Here is a 15,873-nt window from a genome sequence, read left to right on the forward strand (position 1 = left end):
ATGCAAGAAAATGGCTTCAGAGAGCTGAGGGGTCATAAGTAGCAGACAGGCATAGGTGGGAAGAGGAAGGCCAATTTCTTCCATGTTTAGAAAAATCTAAGTATTCTCATAGCAGAGTTAAGGGAAATGAGGATCAGAGAGGGACAGGAATTTACCAAAAGTCACAAGAAAGTGACAGTACTGGGAATTCAGGTCTGTAGATTGTCCCCTACATTAAAAATGCCTGATGGATGGGTGTTCATACCAAAGGTGGTCACATTTTCTGGTGGGCATTCTGCCTTTTCCTGTCAGAACCTGCGATTTACCAGTTATCCTTAGGGGAATTAGAGGCTGAGATGTTTCCTGGTGCCCCTGGTGGATGTCAGTGGGGAAGCTAACTCCACCCCTCCCATCCTACTTCTAAACTCAAGGAGATCCCTACCTAGGCTTCTTCATTCCCAGCCTTGCCCATTGTTTTGGGCTTGGACGGAAGAATGTCTAAGTCTGCAGCTGGAACCAGCTAGATATAGGCTCTGACCTTGGACAAGTCACTGCCTCTTTCTGGGCCTTAGTTTCCCCATGTGTAGAAGATAGCTGCAATCACTGAAGGGAAACAATGTCTGGTAAATTTATAGAACACCTATTGTGTTCTCTACAAATCTTCCAACAAGCCTATGTTAGTGTTATCGAACCCAGGACCTCATACATGCAAAGCATGCGCTCTACCACTGAGCTACACCCCCACATGGCAACTATGTTAGTGTTATCAACACTGCACAGTATAAGAAGTATTAATCATATATGTGGATGACTTGCTTACAATAACAGAGTTGGATATAGGGCTGAAAAACTTGAATCCCACTCTACTATCTAAATAATGAGAGCACCTGACAGTGTTGGGCTATCACTGGGGTGGCTGCCACTCCACCCTACAGCCTTCCCCACCTTCTTTCAAGCCTCCATCTGGAAGGGTTTTCCTGGAAAAGCATCTGCAGCTGTCTCCACCAAGCACACTATAAAATACAACAGGGCTGCTGCTCTGTGTTCACCTAGGTGGGAAAGAGATGGAAAAAATGTGGCAAAAATCACATTCATGGGGAGAGTGTTCTGGGAGCTGAACCGGCATTAGGATTTGACCTAGGTCTGTTTTTAAAATTCTGTTTTCATTATTATAGATAATAATAAACAAGAACACTTCCTTAGTACTTAACAGAGCTTTCAATAAATTCACCTGAGCAGAAATTTTTACTAATCTGCCTTGGCTGTGAGCAAATATGAAGCCTTAACCACAGTGTCTTTTCTAGATTTAACTTTGGTTATTCCCGTCCACTTTATGGTCAGTTTTCAGTTTTTTATTCACAGTAGTTATAGTTTCATTTCTCTGTTTTTGTTTATCTTCATATTTAGAAGAGTCACTGCACTTCTACCTTTTCTAATTTCCTTTTTTTTTTGGCAATAACACTGGTTTTACACTTATCACATAGGACTTCCCTGAGACGTAGTTTAATAGCATTCATTATCAAAATGGGTTTTTCCTTGTATGTTTTTTGTTTGGGTCACTTAATTCTCTGAGGACATGTCTGAGTTATTTATTGGTCATGTCTCCCTGATGAAAAAAAGAAAGGTGGTGGCTTGGAAGTTCACAGGTTTTCAGCCAGGCTCAGCTCAGGATGAGAGATAGGAGAATGGTCCTAGGGAACAGCATCACTTACCTCATGGCTGACTTGTGGCCCTTCTTGGAGTATATTACTTTGGAGCTCCTTGGTTCTGGTTTATACTTGTACTATCTTTTGGGAAATACTTTCACAGGGATCCCATAGAACCCAAACTTCTTGGACAGATTCAGGAAGATTCCAGAGAAAATATTCTCCCCTAGGTAGAAGTACAGGAGGAGTGCATTCTTGCTGTGGTCCAGGGTGACCAGCATCTCCCAGCAGGGATCAGTTGCTACACCACTAAGTTCACACCCTAGGGCAGCAAAGTGCCTGGGCTGATGACTGGGGCAGCTGGCATCTCCTTGCTATCCCTCCTCTGGAGCCAGGTGCTGCTTGGGCAGAGGTGCTGGGGAAACAGGAAGGTCAGGCCCTGGATGAGGCATAGGCTTCTGCCGGCTCCATTGCCTAAACCAGCAGCTTCTCCTCCACCTCCAGCTCAGGCTCCTCACTCCAGGCTGCAGATGAGCACCCCTTGGCAGCGATGGTAGAGTGGGAGAAGCTGCTTCTCAGGGTGAGGAGCCAATGCTGCCCTTTGGCTTTGCTGGCTGACACCAGAAGCTTCAGTGGCTTTGACCTGGAGGTGCTCAGTGCTGGTCTGGATGCAGTGGATGAGCTCCATCTCCTGCTTAGCCTCGCCACCATTCCCTTTCCCAGGGGAAGCTGCAGCCATTGACCTTGAATTTCTTCCTTGCTTCTCCTTCCTTGAACCTTGGCTGCTCCAGAAGCTGCTGCCAGAGCGCTGCTTGGTTCTTCTCCTATTCTAAATGTCTAATAGATATGGTGTTCCTGGCACAGGTAAACTGTGGTTTCCTTGACTCTCTTTACCATAGTGATAACAGAAACTTCCTCAAAATTCTATATTCATTGATAGGCTTCATGTATACTGTGTTAAGCAAACAACTGAAAATGCTCTAATAATTTACTGTTTGTACATGATACATTTTTGCTGCATTCCCAGATGTCTCTATCATTTTCAGTTGATCCTAAATTCTTGAAAGTAGTAGGTGCATACAATTCTATTTATATATAATCTTTCTTCATTACTATGGTATATGTAAGATAATTTTTAAATAAGTGCTCTCTGGAAATTTGTTTTTGAAATTGTTTTTGTAAAGTTTATATACCATCACTCTCATGTGCACTTCTCAATGTTATTATTCCTTCTATAATTATTAGTTTTTCTACTTGTGCAATCACATTAAAATTTCTTATTTAAAATCTCAAAACAATTCTTGAGATTTTACATTTCTATCAAAACTTGAGTAAAAAATGCAGTGCCTTAGAGTGTCCCCTCTACTTCTTTGGAGATTTTCATTAAAGTTCTAGGAGTTCTCCATATATTAATAACTTCCCAGTCATCTCTGTGTACAATGTGATTAGAAGTCAGGTTATGACAACCTGAACTATCACCTTCCCATCACGGTTTATGCCTTTGGACACTGATTAAATTTTTACCATATTATTTTCCTGGCAAAATTTGGCATATGGTATCTAGGTAACGGTATGTTTCTTTCATAAATATTCAGATATGAAACAGTGAGGGTTTTATTTATTCTTTCTTGTCTATAATAAACTCATAATCAACACCCTGTTTCCATTCTTTCCCTGATAATTAATTTACCTTTCCTTTTGTCTTCATAGAAACTAACCATTTCTTACCATTCTTATCACAATATATTTTCTAGTTATATCTGAATGATTATTTCTTTCTATTGTTTTCTATGCATTTTTTTACTTCTATAAAACATTTTATATGCTGGTCTTTTTTCATAAATTTCAACCTGAGTTTTGCACCTTACTCAATATTCAATTTTCATGACATCCTTTGATTACACAGAGTTGAAAGACAACTCCGTCAATCAGGAAAAAATATTTTTTATCCTTTTCTGGATTGCTTACTACCTGGTTTATAATTGTTTCAGTTGTTATTGAAGTAACTCTACAGTCTATGTAGGTTGTTGCATATTTATTACTGATTCTTATCTGTTATGTTGAACTATGGCTGAAGTTATGTGGCTGTATTTTTTACTTTATTTCCCTAAAAATTCCATAGTCAAGTTTTCTATTTTGTCACACATTTATACTTAAAATTACTTTTTGGTTACTTCAGAATTTTTCTACTCTTTTCTTATTAATCTCATATACATTTATTTCCTAAGTTAGTTGAATATATTTTGAGAAAATGTCTTTTTATATTCCCTTTAGTAAATATAACAAAGATTTCCCAATCTTTGCAAAAGTTAACCTCTGGTCAACTTGACTGTATTCATCACTACAATGTCAAAAATTTCCTGTAATTTAATATTGTCATAGTAATCTTCATGTACAATGCTTTTAGAACCCAGCTGATAGCACTGAAATAATTTACCATTTCCATATAATTTAATTATTGCCTTATTCTTCAAAATTTCTGAGGCAGTCCATTTTCCCCAGTTCTTTTTTTTTCTTTATTCATATATTCATATGTGCATACATTGTTGGGGCCATTTCTCCCCCTTCCCCCTCCCACTTCCCCCCCAACTCCCTTGTTTCTAGTCAGAACCTACTCTGCCCTTTTCTCCAATTTTGTTGAAGAGTAGATATAAGCAATAATAAGAAAGACAAAGCATTTTTGCTAGTTGAGATAAGGATAGCTATACAGAGAGATTCCTAGCATTGCCTCCATGCACAAGTGTATTACAACCTGAATTGATTCATCTCTACCTGACCTTTTCACTACTGCCAGTCACCTTCCATATTGACCTCTATCACTTTAAGGTTACTCTATTAGCTCCTCTGCAGTGGGGACATCAAACACTTTCAAGTTTTGGGTATCCTAACTAGCCCCATTCCTTCTATATGTACTATTCCCTTAGCGTGTAACCCAAGTCTGAAAACATTACTGTCTTTGCCCTAGATCTAAAGTCCACATATGAGAGAGAACATACAATTCTTGTTCTTCTGAGCCTGGCTAACCTCGCTCAGAATGATGTTCTCCAGTTCCATCCACTTACTTGCGAATGATAAGATTTCATTCTTCTTCATGGCTGAGTAAAACTCCATTGTGTATAAAACCACATTTTCTTAATCCATTCATCAATAGTGGGGCATCTTGGCTGTTTCCATAACTTGGCTATTGTTAATAGCGCAGCAACAAACATGGATGTGCAGGTGTCTCTGAAGTAACCTGAATTGCATTCCTTTGGCTATATCCCTAGGAGTGGGCTTGATGGATCATATGGAAGATCTATGTTTAGTTTTTTAAGATGCCTCCATATTGTTTTCCAAAGTGGTTGTACTAGCTTGCTTTCCCACCAGCAGTGTATAAGGGTTCCTTTTTCCTCACATCCTCACCAACACCTGCTATTGGTGGTGTGTTTGATGATAGCTATTCTAACAGAGGTGAGGTGGAATCTTAGTGAGTTTTGATTTGCATTTAATTTATGGCCAGAGATAGTGAACATTTTTTTCATGTGTTTTTGGCCATTTGAATTTCTTCTTTTGAAAAAGTTCTGTTTAGCTCAGTTGCCCATTTCTTTTTTGGTTCATTGATTTTGCAAAAGTTTGGTTTTTGAGCTTCCTGTATATTCTAGTTATCAGTACTTTGTCTGATGTATAGGTGGCAAATATTTTCTCCCACTTTGTGGGTGGTCTCTTCAGTTTAGAGACCATTTCTTTTGTTTGCAGAAGCTTTTTAATTTTATGTAGTTCCATTTGTCTGTCCTTTATCTTAGTTGCTGAGCTGCTGGCATTCTATTGAGGAAGTCTTTGCCTATATGTATTGCTTCCAGAGTATACATCTGATCTTTCCTGCATTAACTTCAGAGTTTCAGGTCTGATATTAAGGTCCTTGATCCATTTTGAGTTGATGCTAGTACACGGTGATAAACAAGGATCTAGATTCAGATTTTGCAGGCAGATAACCACTTTTCCCAGCAACATTCTCCATTGTCAAAAATAAAGTGGGCATCGCTGTGTGGACTCATATCCAGGTCCTCGATTCTGTTCCACTGGTCTTCATATCTGTTTTGTGACAATACCATGCTGTTTTTATTGTAATTGCTTTGTAATATAGTTTTAAGTTGGGTATTGTGATACTTCCAGCTTTGCTCTTTTTGCTGAGTATTTCATTGGCTATTTGTGGTCTCTTGTGTTTCCAAATGAACTTTAAGGTAGATGTTTCAATCTCTGTGGTGAATGTCATTGGGATTTTGATGGGAATTGCATTAAACATGTAGATTGCTTTTGGTAGTATAATCATTTTTACTATGTTGATTCTACCAATCCATGAGCATGGGAGATCTTACCACCTTCTCTAGTCTTCCTCGATCTATTTCTTCAGGAGTTTGTAGTTCTCCTTGTAGAGATCATTCACATCCTTTGTTAAATTTACTCCTAGGCATTTGACTTTTTTTGAGGCTATTATAAATGGAATTGTTTCCATATATTCTTTCTTAGTTAGTTTGTTAGTAGTGTATAGAAAAGCTAATCATTTTTGTAAGTTTATTTTGTGTCCTGCCACCTTGCTGTTGCTGTTTATGGTGTCTAGGAGTATTTTGGCAGAGTTTTTTGGGTCTTTAAGATATAGGGTCATGTCATCTGAAAAAAAGGGATATTTTGTCAATTTCTTTACCTATTTGTACTCTTTTTATTTCTTCTTCTTGCCTTATTGCTCTGGCTAGAAATTCCAGGAGTATGTTGAATAGGAGTGGGGATAGTGGGTACCCTTGTCTTGTTCCTGATTTTAGGGGAAATGGTTTGTTTTCTCTGTTAAGTATGATGTTAGTGAAGATGGCAATGGAGACAGAGCCACAGACCTCATGAGCTGACCCAGAGATCCTGCGGAGAAGCTGGAGACACGTCTGACTGAGGTAAAGCTCCAGGGACAGCCAAAAACATGGCACTCTAAAGACTTAGATCATGGAAGGCTTCACCACACCATGATCTAATAAAAGAACAGATGGCCTGCCAAATCACCACACTGTAGGTCTGCAGAGCCACTGCTCCGTTCTGCCAGGTTCTCCACCCCTCTGGCTGCACCAGGCCACAGCTCTGTTCTAGACCCACACATGGCAGGATACCCATCCCTCAGCCATGCCGGCCACACCATGCCAGAATACCCGCCCCTTGGCCATGCTGCCAGACCCAGGACCACTGGGATCCCCACCACCGGTCTGCGCCAGACCCCAGCCTGGAGCTGGTCCCACAGCTGGCAGGGATACCTGCCCCTCCCACTGAGCCCACTGCCCTTCAGGCCCTGCTGAGCCCCAGCTGTGCGTAGGACAACCAGAACACACCCAGCCCATCAGGACCTGCCTGGGTCCAGCTCCGTGTAGAACAACTGGAACCCCACCCTGCTGGGACAGTCACCATCCTGGTGTGAGAGAGACACACCCACCAGCCTGCCAGGAACCCCACCTCCTATGCAGAGCCAGCCCCAGCCCTACAGTCGTTCCAGATAACTGCTCCAACAGGCTCCTGCTCAGCCGCCACTAGAGGGCTCCAAGTGTTGGACACTAAAAAACTAAAAACAACTAAGCCTGCAATCCTAATGTTCCAGAACTGGTGATTTTTTTTCTCCCTTCATTAAGGGCTTGCCAGCTTGGTTTGCTGTTTGATCACCTACCATCTTATTTCTTTCCTTTTTTCTCTCTTCTCTCTTGCTTTTATCTTCCCTTCTCTTTCTCTTTTTTATCCTTCTCTTACAATTTTATTGTTATTAATATTGTAACACAGCTAATACCAAATTACACATAGTCCAGGGACAGTAACAGTACTTAGTGGAAATATGGGAAGAAAAAAAAAGGGATGGAAACCATTCTTGTCCCAAAAATAAAGTAGTATAGGATTTAGAGCAAAATGAAGAAAATGGATACCCAGACCCAGACTCTAACAAAACAAAGATAAACTATACCAAGGAACCCAATGAAGAACACAAGAACACCTTGAAAGAAGAAATTCGACAAGTAATTAATGAGAATTTCATAGAGATGCTACTAGACATGGTCAACCAAAATGTACAGGAGGCACTCAAGAAATTCAAAGATGACAAAACTCAAAAATATCAGAAAACACAAAAACAAATAAATGAAATCATAGAAGCCCTAAACAAACACCAAACTGAAACAAAGATCACCATAAGCAAAGAGATAAATGAATTAAGGGCAAAAATTGACAATATTAAGGAAGAAGTAACCCATGATATGGAAAACCTCAAAAAAAAAAAAAAGAATGAAACAGAAATACAAAACAAAATGGAAGGCCATTCCAGCATAATAGAACAGACAGAAGACAGAATCTCACAACTTAAAGATGAAATGACAAAGGAAAAACTGAAGAACTATTAGTTAAACAACTCAAGACCTGTGAAAAGAAAATGCAGGAACTCACTGACTCCATCAAAAGACCAAACCTGAGAACCATGGGCATTGAAGAAGGAGAAGAGATACAAGCAAAGTGAATGTGTAATATATTCAACAAAATAATTACAGAAAATTTCCCAAGTCTAGAGAAAACTATGCCCATTCAGGTACAGGAAACCTTCAGAACTCCAAACAGACCTGACCAAAATAGAGCTACCCCATGACATATCATCATTAAAACAACAAATACAGAGGCTAGAAAAAGAATATTGAAGGCTGTAAGAGATAAAAACAAATAACATACAAAGGTAAACCCATCATAATCAGAGCAGACTTCTCAACAGAAACATTAAAAGCAAGAAGAGCATGGGGTGAGATCCTCCAAGCACTGAATGAAAATAACTTCAATCCTAGGATACTTTACCCAGCAAAACTATCATTCAAAATAGATGGAACAATAAATGTCTTCCATTATATTCAGAAATTAAAACAATATATGACCACCAAGCCACCATTACAAAAGATTCTCCAATGAATTCTGCACACAGATAATGAAAGGAGACAAAACCATGAAAAGGGAGGCAATACCAAACCACAAGAGAAGAAAAGGCAAGAAAGTAAAGAATAACACTGTTTCAGCTACACATAATCAAACGTGGTGACAGGGATCACCACGTACTTATCAATAATAACACTGAATGTTAATGGACTAAATTCCCCCATTAAAAGACACCAACTGGAAAACTGGATTAAAAAGGAAGATCCAACAATCTGCTGTCTACAGGAGACACACCTTATCAACAGAAATAAGCACTGGATGAAAGTGAAAGGCTGGAAGAACATGTACCAAGGCAATGGCCCCCCAAAACAGTCAGGAGTAGCCATACTTATCTCAGACAAAGTAGACTTCAAACCTATATTGATCAAACAAGATAAAGAAGGATACTCCATACTAACAAAAGGGTAAGTACACCAAAAGGAAATAACAATTATCAATTATCAACCTATATGCACCCAACGTCAATGCACCCAATTTCATCAAACATACTCTGAAGGACCGAAAAACATATATAAACTCAAAAACAGCGATAGTGGGAGACCTTAATACTCCCCTATCACCAATAGATAGGTCATCCCAACAAAAAATAATGAAATTCTAGAACCAAACCAAACCATAGATCAAATGGATCTAGCTGATGGCTACAGAATATTTCATCCAACTTCTGCACAATACACATTCTTCTCAGTAGCCCATGGAACCTTCTCAAAAATTGATCATATCTCAGGGCACAAAGCAAGCCTCCACAAATATAAGAAAATAGAAATAATCTCATGCATTCTATCTGACCACAATGCATTAAAACTAGAAATCAACAAGAAAAACAGCAGTAAAAAACATGTAAAGAATTGGAAGCTGAACAACACATTGCTCAATGATGAATGTGTTCATCATTGGGTCATTTATGAAATAAAAGAGGAAATTAAAAGGTTCCTGGAACTTAATGAAAATGAAAACATGAACTACCAGAACCTATGGGACACAGCAAAGGCAGTCCTAAGAGGAAAGTTTATAGCCATGAGTGCCAATATTAAAAGGACAGAAAGATCTCAAATCAATGACCTAATACTACAACTCAAACTCCTAGAAAAACAAGAACAAGCAAATCCCAAAACAAGCAGAAGGAAAGAAATAATTAAAGTAATGTTATCATTTGCTGGTAAATAGATGGAATTGGAGAACATCATTCTGAGTGAGGTTAGCCTGGCCCAAAAGACCAAAAATTGCATGTTCTCCCTCATATGTGGACATTAGATCAAGGGCAAACACAACAAGGGGATTGGACTTTGAGCACATGACAAAAGCGAGAGCACACAAGGGAGGCGTGAGGATAGGTAAGACACCTAAAAAATTAGCTAGCATTTGTTGCCCTCAACACAGAGAAACTAAAGCAGATACCTTAAAAGCAACTGAGGCCAATAGGAGAAGGGGACCAGGAACTAGAGAAAAGGTTAGATCAAAAAGAATTAACCTAGAAGGTAACACATACGCACAGGAAATTAATGTGAGTCAACTCCCTGTATAGCTATCCTTATCTCAACTAGCAAAAACCCTTGTTCCTTCCTATTATTGCTTATACTCTGTCTTCAACAAAATTAGAGATAAGGGCAAAATAGTTTCTGCCGGGTATTGAAGGGGTTGGGACGAGAGGGAGGCGGTGGAGTGGGTAGTAAGGGAGGGGGTGGAGTGGGTGATAAGGGAGGGGGTGGGGGCAGGGGGGAGAAATGACCCAAGCATTGTATGCACATATGAATAATAAAACAGTTTTAAAAAGTAAAAAGAAAAAAAGTAAAATAAAATAAGGGCTGAAATCAATGAAATAGAAACCAAAAAACATACAAAGAATCAATGAAACAAAAAGCTGGTTCTTTGAAAAAATAAATAAGATTAACAGACCCCTGACAAACCTGACTAAAATGGGGAGAGAAAAAACCCAAATTGGTAAAATCAGAAACTCAAAAGGGGAGATAACAACAAGCACTAAAAAAATCCAGGAAATCATCAGAGACTACTTTGAGAACCTGTACTGTAATTAATTTGAAAATCTGTAAGAAATGGATAGATTTTGAGAAACTTACAACCACCCAAAACTGAACCAAGAAGATATTAATCACCTGAATAGATCTATAACACAAAAAGAAATTGAAGCAACAATCAAGAGTTTCCCAAAAAAGAAAGTCCAGGACCCAATGGATTCACTGCTGAATCCTATCAGACGTTTAAAGAAGAACTAATACCAGCTCTCCTTAAACTGTTCCACAAAATATAAAGGGAAAGAACACTGCCTAACTCATTCTATGAAGCCAATATTACTCACATCTGAAAACCAGACAAAGACACCTCCAAAAAGGAGAATTATAGGCCAATTTCTTTAATGAATATCAATGCAAAAATCCTTAATAAAATAATGGCAAACCAAATCCAACAACCCATCAGAAAGATCATACACCATGACTAAGTCAGCTTCATCCCAGGGATGCAGGGATGGTTCAACTTATGCAAATCTATAAATGTAATACAGCAATCAATAGAAGCAAAGACAAAGACAACTTGTTCATCTCAATAGATGCAGAAAAAGCCTTTGACAAGATACAACACCACTTCATGATAAAAGCTCTAAGAAAACTAGGAATAAAAGGAAAGTACCTCAACATTGTAAAGGCTATTTATGACAAACCTACAGCCAACATCATACTGAACAGTGAAAAACTGAAACTATTCCCCCTAAAATCAGGAACAAGACAAGGGTGCCCACTATCCTCACTCCTATTCAATATAGTACTGGAATTTCTAGTCAGAGCAATTAGGCAAGAAGAAGAAATAAAAGGAATACAAATAGGTAAAGAAACTGTCAAAATATCCTTATTTGCAGATGATATGATCCTATACATTAAAGACCCAAAAAACTCCACCCAAAACCTCTTAGACACCATAAACAGGAGATCAGGAAGATTACAGAAGATGGAAAGGTCTCCCGTGCTCATGGATCAGTAGAATCAACATAGTAAAAGTGGCTATACTACCAAAAGCAATCTAGATGTTAAATGTAATTCCTATCAAAATCCCAATGACTTTCATCACAGAGAAGGAAAAATCTACTCTAAAGTTCATATGGAAACAGAAAGACCGCAAATAGCCAAGGCAATACACAGCAAAAAAGCAATGCTGGAGGTATCACAATACCTGACTTTAAACTGTATTACAAAGCAGTAGCAATAAAAACAGCATGGTACTGGCACAAAAACAGACATGAAGACCAGTGGAACAAAATAGAAGATCCAGATGTGAATCCACACAACTATACCCAGGTCATTTTTGATAAAGGTGCCAAAAATATACAATGGAGAATAGACAGCCTCTTCAACAAATGTTGCTGGGGAAAATAGTTATCCATCTTCAAGAAACTGAAAATAGATCTATGTCTATCACCCTGTACTAGTATCAACTCAAAATGGATTAAGGACCTAAATCAGACCTGAAACTCTGAATTTACTAAAGGAAGGAGCAGAAAACACTCTGGAACTAATAGGTATAGGCAAGGACTTCCTCAATGCTACCCCAGCAGCCCAGCAACTAAGATAAATGATGGACAAATGGGACTTCATAAAATTGAAATGGTCTCTAAATAAAAGAGAAATGGTCTCTAAATTGAAGAGACCACCCACAGAGTGGGAGAAATATTTGCCAGCTATACATCAGACAAGGGACTGATAACCAGAATATACAGGGAACTTAAGAAACTAAACTCTCCTAAAATCAATGAATCAATTAAAAAATGGGCAACTGAACTTAATAAAACTTTCTCAAAAGAAGAAATTCAAATGGCCGCAAAAAACATGAAAAAATGCTCACCATCTCTAGCCATAAAGGAAATGCAAATCAAAACCACACTAAGATTCCACCTCACCCTTGTTAGAATAGCCATCATCCAAAACACCACCAACAACATGTGTTGGTGAGGATGTGGGGGAAAAGGAACCCTAATCCACTGCTGGTGGGGATGCAAGCTGGTACAACCACTCTGGAAAAAAATTTGGAGAATCCTTGAAAATCTAAACATAGACCTGCTGTGTGATCCAGCAATTCCCCTGCTGGGGATATACCCAAAGAAATACAACACAGATTACTCCAGAGTCACCTGCCCACCAATGTTTATTGTGGCACTATTCACAATAGCAAAGTTATGGAAAGAACCAAGATGCCCCACTATTGAATGGGTCAAGAAAATGTGGTACTTGTACACAATGGAATTTTACTCAACCATGAAGAAGAATGAAATCTTATCATTTGCAGGTAAATGGATGGAACTAGAGAACATCATTCTGAGTGAGTTCAGCCAAGCTCAGAAGACCAAAAATCGTATGTTCTCCCTCATATGCTGACTTTAGATCTAGGGCAAATGCAGCAATATGGTTGGACTTGGATCACATGATAAGGGGAGAGCACATTTGGGTGATATAGAAATAGGTAGAAAACCCAAAACAAGAAAGTGTTAGATGTCCCCACTTCAGAGGAGCTAATACAGAAACCTTAAAACAACAGAAGTTATCATGAGAAGTGGATCAGTAACCAGGGAAAGATCAATTAGAGATGAATCAACATGGGTCATAACATGTGTACACGAAAGCAATGCTAGGAATATTTCTGTATAGCTATCCTCACCTCAACTAGCAAAAATGGTTTGTCTTCCTTATTAGGCTTGTCTCTTTTCTTCAACAAAACTAGTGATAAAGGCAGAACAGGACCTGCCTGGAACTGAGGGGGGAAGGGTGAGGGGTGGTGGAGGGGGGCAGGGGGGATAAATGACCCAAACAATGTATGCACATGTGAATAAAAGAATAAAAATAAGAAAAGAAAAGGAATTGCCACTTGCCTGGCATGGTGGTGCATGCCTGTAATCTCATTTCCCTAGGAGACTGAGATAAGAGAATCATGAGCCCAAGACAAGCCTGGGCCACATAGCAAAATGAAAGAACATGAAGGAAGGAAGGAAGGAAGGAAGGAAGGAAGGAAGGAAGGAAGGAAGGAAGGAAGGAAGGAAGGAAGGAAGGAATGGGACTACTTGTTAGTTTTTGATGTGTCAGAAAAGGCTGTTAAAATACTCCTCCATTTCAACTACAAAAAAAAGTATGATGTTAGCTATAGGATTGTCATATATAGGCTTTACAATGTTGAGGAACATTCCTTCTATTCCTAGTTTTCGTAGAGCTTTTATCATGAACTGGTGTTGGATCTTGTCAAAGGCTTTTTCTGCATCTTTTGAGATGATCAAGTGGTTTTTGCCTTTGCTTCTATTAATATACTGTATTACATTTATAGATTTGCATATGTTGAACCATCCCTGCATCCCTGGGATGAAGCCGACTTGGTCATGGTGAATGATCTTTCTGATACGTTGTTGCATTCGATTTAACATTTTTTTTGCTGAGGATTTTTGCATCAATGTTCATTAAGGAGAATGGCTTATAGTTCTCCTTTTTGGAGGTGTCTTTGTCTAGTTTTGGGATGAGTGTAATACTGGCTTCATAAAATGAGTTTGGCAGTGTTCCTTCCCTTTCTATTTCATGGAACAGTTAAAGACAACTTGGTATCAGTTCTTCTTTAATGGTCTAATAGAATTCAGGAGAAAATCCATAAGGTCCTGGACTTTTCTTTTTTGGGAGACTCTTAATGCTGCTTCAATCTCATTTTGTGTTATAGATCTATTCAGATGATTAATATCCTCTTGGTTCAATATTGGATGGTCATAAGTATCTAGAAATTTGTCCATTTCTTCAAGATTTTCAAATTTATTAGAATATATAGTCTCAAAGTAGTCTCTGAAGATTTCCTGGATTTCCATGGTGTTTGCTATTATCACCCCTTTTGCATGTCTGATTTTATAGATTTGGGATTTTTTTCTCCTCATTTTAGTCAGATTTTCCAGGAGTCTGTTAATCTTGTTTATTTTTTCAAAGAACCAGCTTTTTGTTTCATTGATTCTTTGTGGGTTTTTTTGTTTGTTTCTATTTCATTAATTTCAGCCCTTATTTTTATTGCTTCTCCTTTTGCTTGTTTTTGTTTTTCAAGGAGTTTGAGATGTAGCATAGGGCCATCGATTTGCGATCTTTCTGTCCTTTTAATATTGGCACTCATGACTATAAACTTTCCTTTTAGGACTGCCTTTGCTGTGTCCATAGATTCTGGTAGGTCGTGTTTTCATTTTTATTAACTTCCAGGAAACTTTCAATTTCCTCTTTTATTTCATCAATTTGTCATTGAGCAATGTGTTGTTCAGCTTCCAGTTCTTTACATGTTTTTTATTGTTGTTTTTGTTGTTGATTTTTGTTTAAATGTGTTGTGGTCAGATAGAATGCATGGGATTATTTCTCTTTTCTTGTATTTGCTGATGCTTGCTTTGTGCCCTAAGATATGACCAATTTTGGAGAAAGTTCCATGGACTGCTGAGAAGAATGTATATTTTGAGGATGTTGGCTGAAATATTGTGTAGATATTAGCTAGGTCCATTTGATCTATGGTATGATTTAGATCTAGGATTTTTTTGTTGATTTTTTTATTTTGATGACCTATCTGTTGGTGATAGGGGGTATTAAAGTCTCTCACTACCACTGTATGGAGTCTATATGTGCTTTTAGGTGCTTCAGTGTATGTTTGATGAGATTGGGTGCACTGACATTGGGTGCATATAAGTTGATAGTTGTTATTTCCTTTTGGTGTATTTCCCCTTATTAGTATGGAGTGTCCTTCTTTATCTCATTTGATCAATAGAGATTTGATGTCTACTTTGTCCAAGATAAATATTGCTACTCCTGCCTGTTTTCTGGGACTATTGGCTTCATAAATCTTCTTCCAGCTTTTCACCCTGTGCCAGTGCTTGTGTCTGTCAATGAGATGGGTCTCCCTTAAACAACAGATTGTTGGGTCTTCCTTTTTAATCCAGTTTTCCAAACAGTGTCTTTTGATGGGGATTTAAGTCCATTGACATTCAGTGTTAATATTGATAAGTATGTGGTGATTCCTGTCATTTAGTTGTTTTTGTTGTTTAAGGGTTTGATTGTATGTAGCTGAATCAATGTTGCTTTCTGATTCTTTGTCTTTTCTTCTCCTGTGTTTTTGTGCTGCCTGTCCTCTCATGGATTTGTTTTCTTTCATTTTCTGTGTGCAGAATTGCTTGGGGAATCTTTTGTCGTAGTGACCTGGTTGTCATATATTGTTTTAGTTTCTGTTTATCTTTTATTGCTCCATCTATTTTGAATGATAGTTTTGCTCAGTGGAGTAT

General features: G+C 38.4%; 1 pseudogene; it reads right to left on the minus strand.

Annotated features, from left to right (window-relative positions):
* Positions 1-1,024: 1,024 nt before the first annotated feature.
* LOC141417928 (PWWP domain-containing protein 2A pseudogene) lies at positions 1,025-2,077 on the minus strand (annotated as a pseudogene).
* Positions 2,078-15,873: the final 13,796 nt, after the last annotated feature.

The sequence above is a fragment of the Castor canadensis genome, chromosome 16, assembly GCF_047511655.1.
Source record: "Castor canadensis chromosome 16, mCasCan1.hap1v2, whole genome shotgun sequence".
NCBI lineage: Eukaryota > Metazoa > Chordata > Mammalia > Rodentia > Castoridae > Castor > Castor canadensis.